Source organism: Alexandromys fortis, unplaced genomic scaffold (assembly GCF_014885135.2).
Source record: "Alexandromys fortis isolate MF-2015 unplaced genomic scaffold, M_Fortis_MF-2015_v1.1 scaffold_282, whole genome shotgun sequence".
In the NCBI taxonomy this organism is placed as follows: Eukaryota; Metazoa; Chordata; class Mammalia; order Rodentia; family Cricetidae; genus Alexandromys; species Alexandromys fortis.
The window spans coordinates 114,895-125,591 of record NW_026068199.1 but is presented as its reverse complement, the minus strand read 5'-3'; the positions used below and the strand labels follow the sequence as shown (position 1 = coordinate 125,591).

At 44.6% G+C, this 10,697-nt stretch overlaps 1 non-coding gene across 1 annotated transcript; it reads left to right on the top strand.

Annotated features, from left to right (window-relative positions):
* Positions 1–10,264: 10,264 nt before the first annotated feature.
* Positions 10,265–10,424, top strand: LOC126493100 (U1 spliceosomal RNA). Its single transcript, XR_007589749.1, has one exon. It is a non-coding gene; the product is annotated as a U1 spliceosomal RNA (small nuclear RNA).
* The last annotated feature ends 273 nt before the right edge of the window (positions 10,425–10,697 follow it).

Below are 10,697 nucleotides of genomic sequence, written 5' to 3'. Positions count from 1 at the left end.
TGGGGAAGACAGTCTTAAAACTGCTAAAGTCGTGTGTGTGTGTGTGTGTGTGTGTGTGTGTGTGTGTGTGTGCATGCTCAGTAAACTTAGTAAAATGTGGTGATCTGTCAAATACTTTTCCAGGCTCCTGGTATCCATCAGTATAGACAGCAGACAGACAACCCTACTCTGGATGCATTTGTATGCTTGCAGGCAGACAGGAGAAAGATCGGAAGCCACAGACACAAAGCAGGACTCCTCCTTATCACAGTTGTGCTTCATTGCAGCTCATCAGCCGCTGTCGACCATAGCCAGAAAGTACCAGAAGTAAAAAGACTATACCTTTTCAATCGCGTGTCTCTCTGAGTAGTTTAATGAAGTTTTGCTCAAAGTAATACTCCCTCCAAACAATGCTAATAAGGTATGTAAGAAGGTAACCCCATTCTCTATAACTTTTATTACACTGTTTTATGGTCGCCCTGTTTTATTTTTAGGGACGACTGGTAGTCCTTGGGCCTGGTTTATAAACTGAGCTTTGTGGTGGGTGCATAGTATATATATATATATAGAATTCAATACGCTATGTGGTTTCAGACATCTGTTGGGTGCCTTGAAATGAATTCCCCACAGATGGCAGGCTGCTGTGAGCTTGTTCATTCTTCTTAAAGTGATCAAGAAAAGATGACACAATCGAGCGACTTGCACGGGAGATCTGGAGAACCACAGACTTGCGTGGACTACAGGAAGCTAGGTCCTGAGCAAAGGCGTAGGAAGAGAGAAAGCATCAGGAGCTGACTCAAGGTCGTGTGGAGCCCTGTCAGTCTCTGCAGTTACCCTGAGAGAAATGGGAAGTATGCCACTTCCGGCAATGAATCTTTTACCTAGACTTCTATTATAAGGCTGGACATACAAGAGATCTCTCATTCCAGTAATGTTCAAACAGTCTCAGCCATCTTCCTCAGCAGCCTCCAGCCCCTTCCCTCTAGGTGTCATGGCTGATGGTGGCTCTGCACTGAGTTGACCCCTGAATACCTATCTTGAGTGGGGAAGGTCTCACCGGGCTCCTCACAATATGTGGCATGGTAACCCGAAAGTTGTGCAGTGCAAATTCACAGATCTGTACATAGTGTTCCTAACATACTCCTTCTGGTGTCGGCAGTTTTGGGTCTCTTGTGTTATCTCACAGGGTAATACTATGTCTTAACGTCTCTCACATGAAGAGCAGATAGTTCCCGGGTGGTGGTGGTGCACGCCTTTAATCCCAACACTGATGAGGCAGAGGCAAGCCAATCTCTGTGAGGTCAAGACCAGCCTGGTCTACAGAATGAGTTCCAGGAAATGCCCAGAAAAAGAACTGAAATACAGCAGCTTCTCCAATATCATTCTTAATAAATAAAATGAATTGCTACACAGGGCCAAATAATTATGACAGGGTTTTAGACACCAGACTGTAACTATGTACAGTCACTGAGATCGGATGAGGAATCGCAGCCCAGCTGGCTCATTGTACCAGGAGCTCCCACAGCCAGCAGCGTAATTATAGCAGAGGCACTAATCTGCTGGGTGATTACCATATAGTCATGGATTCCAATGTGATAATAGCAGGGCTCCAAACACGGGCAGTAGGCAGTAACTGGAGACATGGTGATGGTCACAACTCAGAGACAGAGGGAAGCTCCTGAAACATCGAGCCCTAGGATGGTTCCATCAGTCACTCAGCATCAGGCATACCCTAGAGTTGAATGAATCTTCCCCCCACCTTTTTTTTTTTTAATCTTAGAATTGTACCTCGCTCCTTTTACGTAATATCAAGGACTTTGCTAGTGAGTCATGCCCCTAACTTCACACTGGTGGGTTCTTTGCAGATGTCCTGTTGAGCCATGTCCCCCTTCCCCTCACCGGGAAATTCTAGGCAGGGGCTCTACCACTGAGTCATGCCCCATCCCTTCAGTGGAGGATTTTAGGCAGGTTTTATACCACTGAGCCACACTCCCAGCTCCTCACTAGGGGATTCTAGACAGGTTTTCTACCACTGAGCCACACTTCCAGCCCCTCACTGGGGGATTCTAGGCAAGGGTTCTACTGCTGACACATGCCCTCAGTCCCTCCATGGAGGATTCTAGGCAGGTGCTCTACCACTGAGCCACACCACTTACTCCCCATCCCCTACCAGCACAAGTCCCTTCCTCACACTCACATCCTTTGGTCTTGTGTTGTTTAACCAGGACCATCTGTGTGACCACGGATTTAAAACTATACACTGGAGCCGGGTGGACTCACCATTGGGTGCACAACTGAAAACAATGATACCTCCTTTCCTAAAATCTATCAGTAACCAAAAGTTAAGCAGAGAAAAGTAGGGCATTGCAAGCCCCTCCCTCATCTATAACTGACTGATTACAGGCCCAGACTTGCATGGGTCCCAGTGCAGGTGACCACAGCTGCTGCGAGGTTACCATTGCATGGTATTCTAGGGGCTTTCTAAAGCTATCGCAGCTGGAGCAAAGGTCCCCAAAGTAGATATGTTGTTGGTGTGGCAACCACCGCGATAACTGTGGCTACGACAGGAATAAAGCGCCTTGAGGAGACAATCTGATGTGAAGGCTCTCCCAGGTGTCAGTGGCTAGACTGGTGATTCTTTTAGCAGGCACAAGGGATTTAAAGCAGCCACAACAGTCATGATGACAACCGAGGAAGCAGCTGCTTGATATTTAGGGCTGGGGGTTTAACTCAGATGTTAGACTCCTTGCCTAGGCACAAAGCCTTGGGTTTCATTCCCAGCACCACATTAACCAGTCGTGGTGATGCATCCAGGTAATCCCAGCACTACAGAGGTGAGGGCAGGAGGGTCAGAAGTTCAATATCAGCCTGAACTCCATTCATGAGACACTGCCTTAAGGAAGGATGGAATGAAAGAATGGAGGGGGGAGAAAAAGACGGAGGGAGGGAGAGAGGGGAGGGAAGGAAGAGGGGAAGGAGGGGAACTGGAAACTGGGAGCACCTTTATTCCTTCTGTCTCTGCCTTAACTCCCCCTAGAGAGTACCACATAGGCCCAAAAGAGAGCTGGAGTTCAGAACTGACTCTAAAGAAAGTTCAATACATGGTAACAGTGGGCAAGCAAGTACTTTGGCTTCCATAAAAGGAGGCAAAGCAAGACTTCCCGCTAAGCCCCAGATGGATGGAAATGTCTTTCCAAACAGGAAAGGAACGGCCATGTACAGAGCCAAAGATGGCAACCACGCTGTCTCCATGCAAAGCCGTCAGGGTGATACCTGAAATAAAGGCTCCTGCTCCTCCTGCCTGCCCACACACATTCTGCCAGGTGCCCAGAGAGGATATTTTTTAGAAACTAAGAGGCTGACAGACCTGTGGGTGAGAAGGTTGAGCTCCTCAACATTTTAATATACAAGTTTTGCAAACATAAAGGTTGAAAGAATTTGACAGTTTCTATCTACTCATAGTCTGCTTGAGTACTTTCAATAGCAGCTTACCCTGCTTGGTTTTAAAATATAAAGTCTCTATTAACTCTTTGAGAATCTCATACTTGCATACAACGTATTTTGATCATAACCACTCCCACTCCTCCCATAACTCCTCTCAGGTCCATCCTTCACCCCTTCTAACTTCAAGTCCTCTTATTTTGCCTTAAATAATCTTCAGAGCTCAATCTGTACTACTCATATACTCACCAGTACAGGTGTATACAATGGATCTTTGTGGACTTACTAGGAGTCAACCTGTAAAAGCTCTCCTTTTCCCAGAAGCCATCAACTGCCAAAATCTCCTCAACCAGGGAGGGGCGCTGGTGAGCCCCTCTCACCTCCTTGCCGGATCATCACCTGGCTTGATCTTGTGCAGGCATCCACAACCTCTGTTGAGTTCATGGATACAGCAGTGCTGTTGTGTCCAAAGGAAACTGGTTTAGGCAGTCCTCCTTGGCCTCTGTCTCCCCTTCCTCGATGATGGTCATTTGGAGAGTGAGGGTGGTAGAGGTGGCCCATTTTTGGCTGAACATTCCACACTCATTATTCTCTGTACTTTAATTGGTTGTGATGCTCTGCCTTGACTGTTATCCACTACACAAAGCAACTTCTCTGCTGAGGTCTGAGAGCCACACTAAACAATGAGTATAGAGATGGAAATTTAGAGGGTAATTTGATAGATACTACTCTCATGTCTTAGTTAGGGTTTCTATTGTTGTGATAAAACACCAGGACCAAAACCAACTTGAGGAAGAGTTTATTTTAAGTTTCCTTGCCAGATTTACAGTACCAAGCGTGATCCTCTAAGAATATCGTTGCTCAGTTAAGTATGTGAATGCTGGTGTGGATTTCTGTTAGGTAAATGCCGAGTTCTGGAACTCCTGAGTCCTGAGAAGAAATTGCAATTTTATTTCTCTGGGTAGAACTCTCATGTTTAGTCATTCAGGTTAGTTGTTTTATTGCTGCTGATTATCAGTTTTGTTCATGTTTTAAACCAAATCGCAAAACTTGAAACCAGCCACTGACTATTTTAAAATTCTCTTGAACTCCTACTTGTATATATAGTGGGGGTTGGGATATGTGAGGGTCGGAGGATAGCTTGAGTGAGACAGTGGGTTTCAAGGACTGAACTCTGATTGCCAAGCTTGTCAGCAAGCACCCTTACCCTCTGAACCATCTCACTGGCCCACAACTGACAGTATGTAATTTGGCGAATTTGGTATCTTCATATATTACCCAACTTCAAGACAAATTCATCACCCTGAAAGGAGATTCCATCCCCTTAAGTCATCATTCCTTGAGTCCCTGGCCACCATCTCTCAAAATCAGTGATCTGCTTCTGTTGGCATGGCTTTTGATATACATGGACTCATATGCCCTGTGACTTTGTGTGTTTGGTTTCTCTGACCCATCATACCCACCCATGTCCTAGGTATTAATAATTCATCCCATTTTTCTCTGAATAATATTCATTTTTTGTGGGGTTCTGGGATGGAACCTAAGATCTCACATATACTAGGCAAGTGATTTATTACTGAGTTACATCCCTAATCTCCTTTCCTTTTATTTTGAGATAGGGTTTCACTAAGTTTCCTAGGCAGATCTTTAGATCACCCTGTAGCTAAAGCTACCTTTGAACTTTTATCCCACACTGTCTCAATCTTCTAAATAGTTGGGCTGACAGATCTGGACTACTATGCTAGGCAACTAGCCTTCCTTTGCAGGGTCATGCCATTTTTTGCTTACCCATTCATACACTGATGGGTTGCTTTTAATAATCATCCAACTCTTGTGGTGCCCAAGAGTTCCAGGGTTAAACTGTGGGACCACACATTCTGCCCTCGAATCCCAGCTCCACTAGCACTTTTTGTGATAGTGATCAGATGGCTCATAGTCACTGACCATTTATCTGTTTTCTCAAAAGCAGAACGAAAGGAATGACTGTGTCTGACTCACAGGATGGGTGGGAAGGTCGAGAGAGTTGATCTTTGGTGAGTGTCTGTAGCCTTGGAATGACCCTTAACTCTTTTCATCGTTAATGAAACTAAAGCTTTTGTGAAGCCAAGTCACAGATGCACTGGGAGGCGAAGTCAGGTTTAAACCCACACTCATATCCTACATAGACTCATGTCCTACATATAGGCCTAGTCCTTCCTCCTCCTCTTCCCTCCTCCTTCTCCTTCCTTTTTCCTTGTTTGTTGGAAGTCTCCTACCCCTCAAAAATACCTCAGAAGCCATAATAATGGTGATGACAGCCAAAGAAACATGGCTATCGTGTCAGAAGGAATAAGATACATGATAAAGTATATGCAATAGATTATTGCCCCATCACCAAAAAAAAAAAAAAAAAAAAAAGAGGACTGATGTGTCTCTGTTCTATTTTGCCTCTCTGTTGCCATGATAAAATGCTGACCGAAACTTACTGGGAGGAAGTGTTTCTTTGCCTTATAAGCTGAAGTCCATAACAGAGGGAAACTGGGCCAGGAACATGGATAGGAACCTGGAGGGAGGAGCTAAAGCAGAGACCATGGAGGAACACTTACTGGCTTGCTTTCCATAGTGTGCTCAGATTGTTTTCATATTGTGGTGGTTTGAAACAAAAGTGTGGCCTTGTTGGAGGAAGTGTGTTGCTGGAGGCTCAGCCTCAGCTCTGATTCAGGTCTTGAGGTGAAAAGGGGCATCAGTGCAAGGGAAACTTCAGACCCTCAAGTGGATTGCACTCAATTGACCCAGAGAGCTTGAGCTGTCTTTATACTTTAACAGAGTATTTGTTTCTTACCAGGGTTTCATGAACAACTTTATTATTGGCTCCTTTTTTTTTATTCTTAAGAAATACATCATATTTTATAAATACATCGTAGTCATTATAAAAAGCCTTCATTGTTCCCCTTTATGCTTCCCCAAATATACTTTTCCACCCCTTACATAACCTTATTCTAGACATAGAGCTCAGCATTTTTGCAGGATTAGCTAAATATTGAGTCAGACACATCCCGTTCTTGCAGCATTTATGTCAGCTAACAGCCACTTGGGTATAGAAACTTAAAAATTAATAGACAGGGGTACAATGCTTTAAGGACAACAATATTCAAGCTCAAACAACTCTTTAATGTCTACAAGATATGCTTTTATACAGTTCCCTTCTCTACAAAAGGGCCCCATGTCTCAATCGCACAGACTTTGATAAGCCCTCTTTCCATCCCACTGTGCCATACATCTTTCACCAATATAAGCTCCTATCTATGGTAAAGTTGGATCTCTTCATCCCCCATTTACACTGCATTCTTCCGCATTGGAATATACTAGATCTTATCATTGAGTCTATATGGTTGGTGTCCAGGGAACTTACAACAGTTGACATGATGCATATTCCTGAGACCTTTTTCCTATTCTGCGTAAGTAAGCCTTACTCTCCTTTCCAGAACTGACACATGGTTAACGTTCCAAGTGTTGTTTTCTCACATATGCCTAATTGTCCCTATTGAGTTAGAAAAGTTCTCAGGATCAGGAGTTGTAGTTAGGAGATTTGAGAAACATTAACCCCCTTTTGGATCTTAGAGGAAAATATTTGAAAATGAGCAGAATTTCTGGGAAAAATTACAGCTGTTGTATGTGTGACTGACAAAGTAAAACTAAAAACCCACCCAAAGAATCACCAATATAACGAGAGAGAAAAGAACATGGAAGTTGTGTGAATTTTGTAAATCCCTGTGCTGTCTTATGGACTACTGATCCTTGGCAAGCGAGAGTCCATTTCCATGGGTGCCCTGCCCTGAGGGAACCCTCTGGACAGGTCATATGCTGATCCAGGAGTTTGTCGCTTTGTTGGGTGGGCCTTAAGGTCTCTTTCTCTCAAGCTTCCTTCAGTGAGTCAAGACGTAGGACTCTCAGCTCTAGCACCACATCTGCCTCTATGCCACCATGCTCCCCAACTCGGAGATAATGAACTGAACCTCTGAATACGTAAGTGAGCCATTTCAAATAAATGTTTTAATTTATAAGAGTTTAAACTGTCATGGTGTCTCATCACAGGAATAAACCCTAACTAAGACATGCATACACCCAAGGACCTCCTGTACATGAATGGCATTGCCCAAAGTGGGGGAATCTCCTTACATCAGTCAGCAATCAAGAAAATGCCTCCAGAGACATGACTATAGACCAGTCTTGATGCGGGAAGGTCATTGGTTAATCAATAAAGAAACTGCTTGCCCTCATAGGTTAGAACATAGGTGGGCGGAGTAAACAGAACAGAGGAAGAGGAAGTGAGCTCAGACTCGATAGCTCTTCTCTCAGGGGCAGACGTGATGACGCTCCAACCCAGGATGGACGTAGGCTAGAATCTTCCCGGTAAGCGCACCTTGGGGTGCTACACACATTAATAGAAATGGGCCAAGCAGTGCTTAAAAGAATACAGTTTGTGTGTTGTTATTTCGGGGCATAAGCTAGCCAGGCGGCCAGAGGCCGGGCTGTGGGAAGAGGCCCGCAGCTCCCTCAATACAGTCTCATGGGGCCAATACCTTTATAATTGTTTCCTTTTCCCAGGTGACAGTAGGTTGTGTCAGGTTGAGAAAAACTAACTAGCACTGTTCCCTGTCATTGGAGGATCCTTGAAAATATTTTGCTCTGTCATAAGAAAGAAGATATCACAGGCCATGGATTACATAATTCTGGATCCATGTGAAATCCCCAGAAGGCAAACTTAGAGTTAAAAAGCAGATTAGCAGGGGACAGAAGGGGTAGATAGTTGCTTCTCTCCATCACAGAACATTCTATGGGCCGGGGAAGACGGCTCCTACCATGTAGTGGGAACCTGAATTCAGGTCCCTATAAGCTTATACCCATATAAGCTGGGCAGGGTAGAATATGCCAGTGATCCCAGCACTCCTATGGCAGGATAAGAAATAGAAACAAGAGAATCCTGGGAAGTTTGAGGGTGAGTTGTCCTGGTGTACATAGGAGCAAACAAAGAGACCCTTTCTCAAACAAGGTAGAAGGCAAAGGACCAACACTTAAAGTTGGTCCCCACATGTGTGCTGTGACAGGTACACTCTCACACTCAAATGCACGCACATCAAGCACACACACACAATTATAGTAGCGTGTGTACATGCATGTAGAGCTCAAAGGATAGCTTTTAGGTGTTTGTTTTCGGCTCCTGACTTTTTGATGCAGGGTTCCTCTTGTTTCTGCCATGCTGTTATCCAGCCTATCTGGTTCACAGCCTTCCAAGTGATTCCCCTAACTCTGCCTCCCATCTCACTGTAGGATTACTAGGATTTCACACACATCCCACCACAGCATCTGGCTTTTTCACATGGGTTCTTAGGCTTGCAAGGCAAGTGCTTTTACCCACTGAGCCATCTCTCTGGTCATGAAAAAAATACTTAGGCTATGGCAATTCTAGCAAAAAGCTGGTATAAAGCCCTATCTCAAAGGAGTCAGCTGATGCTGAGGACCCTACTTGTAAATTTCTCCTGACAAAGAGGCTTGGGTCTTTTCATTCCTTCCTCCATGAAATCAGCTCTAGTGTGGCTTCCTCTCACTCTCTGGCTTCTAGCCAATTTTTTCTTCTTTCTTTCCTTCCTTCCTTGCTTGCTTCCTTTCTCCCTCCCTTCCTCTTTCCTTCCCTGCCTTCCTTCCTCCCTCCCTCCCTCCCTCCCTCCCTCCCTCTCTCCCTTTCTTCCTTTCTTTTATGCAAGATCTCTCTATATAGTTCTGACTGTGCACGAACTTGACATATAGAGTAGGCTGGTCTTGAACCTACTTTCGTCAACCTGCCTCTGCCTCCCAATGACTGAGATTAAAGACATGCGCTATCACACCTGACACAATATTTCTCTTAAAATTATTTCATTGCACTCTCCAATGAGCTTGCAAGGGAAATCAACAGAAAGACAGACAAGATGTACATTTTAAAATCCAGGAACTGCTAGGTTTTACTGTCTTTCTCCTTAGTTGGTGGCAAATTGTTCCACGCCTGCACGCCTGTCATGCTATAAATAAAATGATTTAATTTTTTATTTCACCTGCTGGAGCTAACGCATCTGCAGCAAAGCCCACACACGTTTCCTGCCAAGTTCCATTCAGAATCTTACTGCTGTGCTTGGAATCACCCCAGCAGCTTCTGGTGCCCGAAAATATACTCTGAACTCCCAGCCACCAAACTTTAGAATACTGCGGCATTCACCCTGCCTGCTCCCAGACCCATGCTTTAGCGATTCTCCAGCTCACCCAACTAGCCCTCACCAAAATGCTGTCAGAGTCTTCAGCCCTGCAACGGCTGACACCCACTAGCCATAGCTTCTTCTCATGCTCCCTCTACCACCTTTTGTTTCCACCTCAAAGCACCTCTCCTGGAGTCTAGAGAAATGGCTCAGCAGTTTAGAGAACATGTTGCTCTTTCAGAGGACCTGGGTTCAGTTCCCAGGACCTTCATTTTGGCTCACTCTTGATAACTCCAGTTTCAGGGGCTCTGATGCCTTCTGGCCTTTGTAGGTACTGCACGCACATGGTGTTCATACATACATGCACACATTCCTTTAGGCAAAACACTCATATGTATAAGTCAATTTTCAAAAAATAAAAAAAAACTTTTTAAAGACTTCTCCTGGTTATTCTAAATAAAAGGTCTTCCTCGTTGTGCCCCATCAGACCTCCATATCCATGTTCTATTGTCATTCTTTCCACAAGTATAGTCACATGGGGAGAACTGTGTTGTTTCCAACCAACCACCACTACATCCAGAGCCAAGAGAAGGAGACAGTCTCTTCTGAATTCTGTATCTAAAGTTTATGTCATGATACTTATATGGCCAGGGAGGTACCATGATCACATGTGGTTTCCCCAAGGTGAAGTTTATCCATTACACTCCAGATGTGCTGGCCCTGCAAGTTCCCCAAATTTGGGAAACTTGACTGCATACTTGTGATAGTGGAGGGCTGTGTTCTCACTCTCCTCTGGCAAAACAATAAATTTAAATCATTAATCCCAACCATGAATGAAATGGCATTATAAATGGTACATTTTGGGGTGATTGGTTTTAGACGAAGTGACGAGGGTGCTGCCTCCTTGATATCATTCCTGTTTGATATGGTGGGAAAGACACTGAAACCAGACCTCCCCCCCCCGTGTTTCTCTCCCTCCATTTTTTGCTCTCCTCACTATGCAAGGGTATACTAAGATAGCTGAAGCCTGAAAGACAACGTTCAGATCATTCTAGAATTTCCCCACCC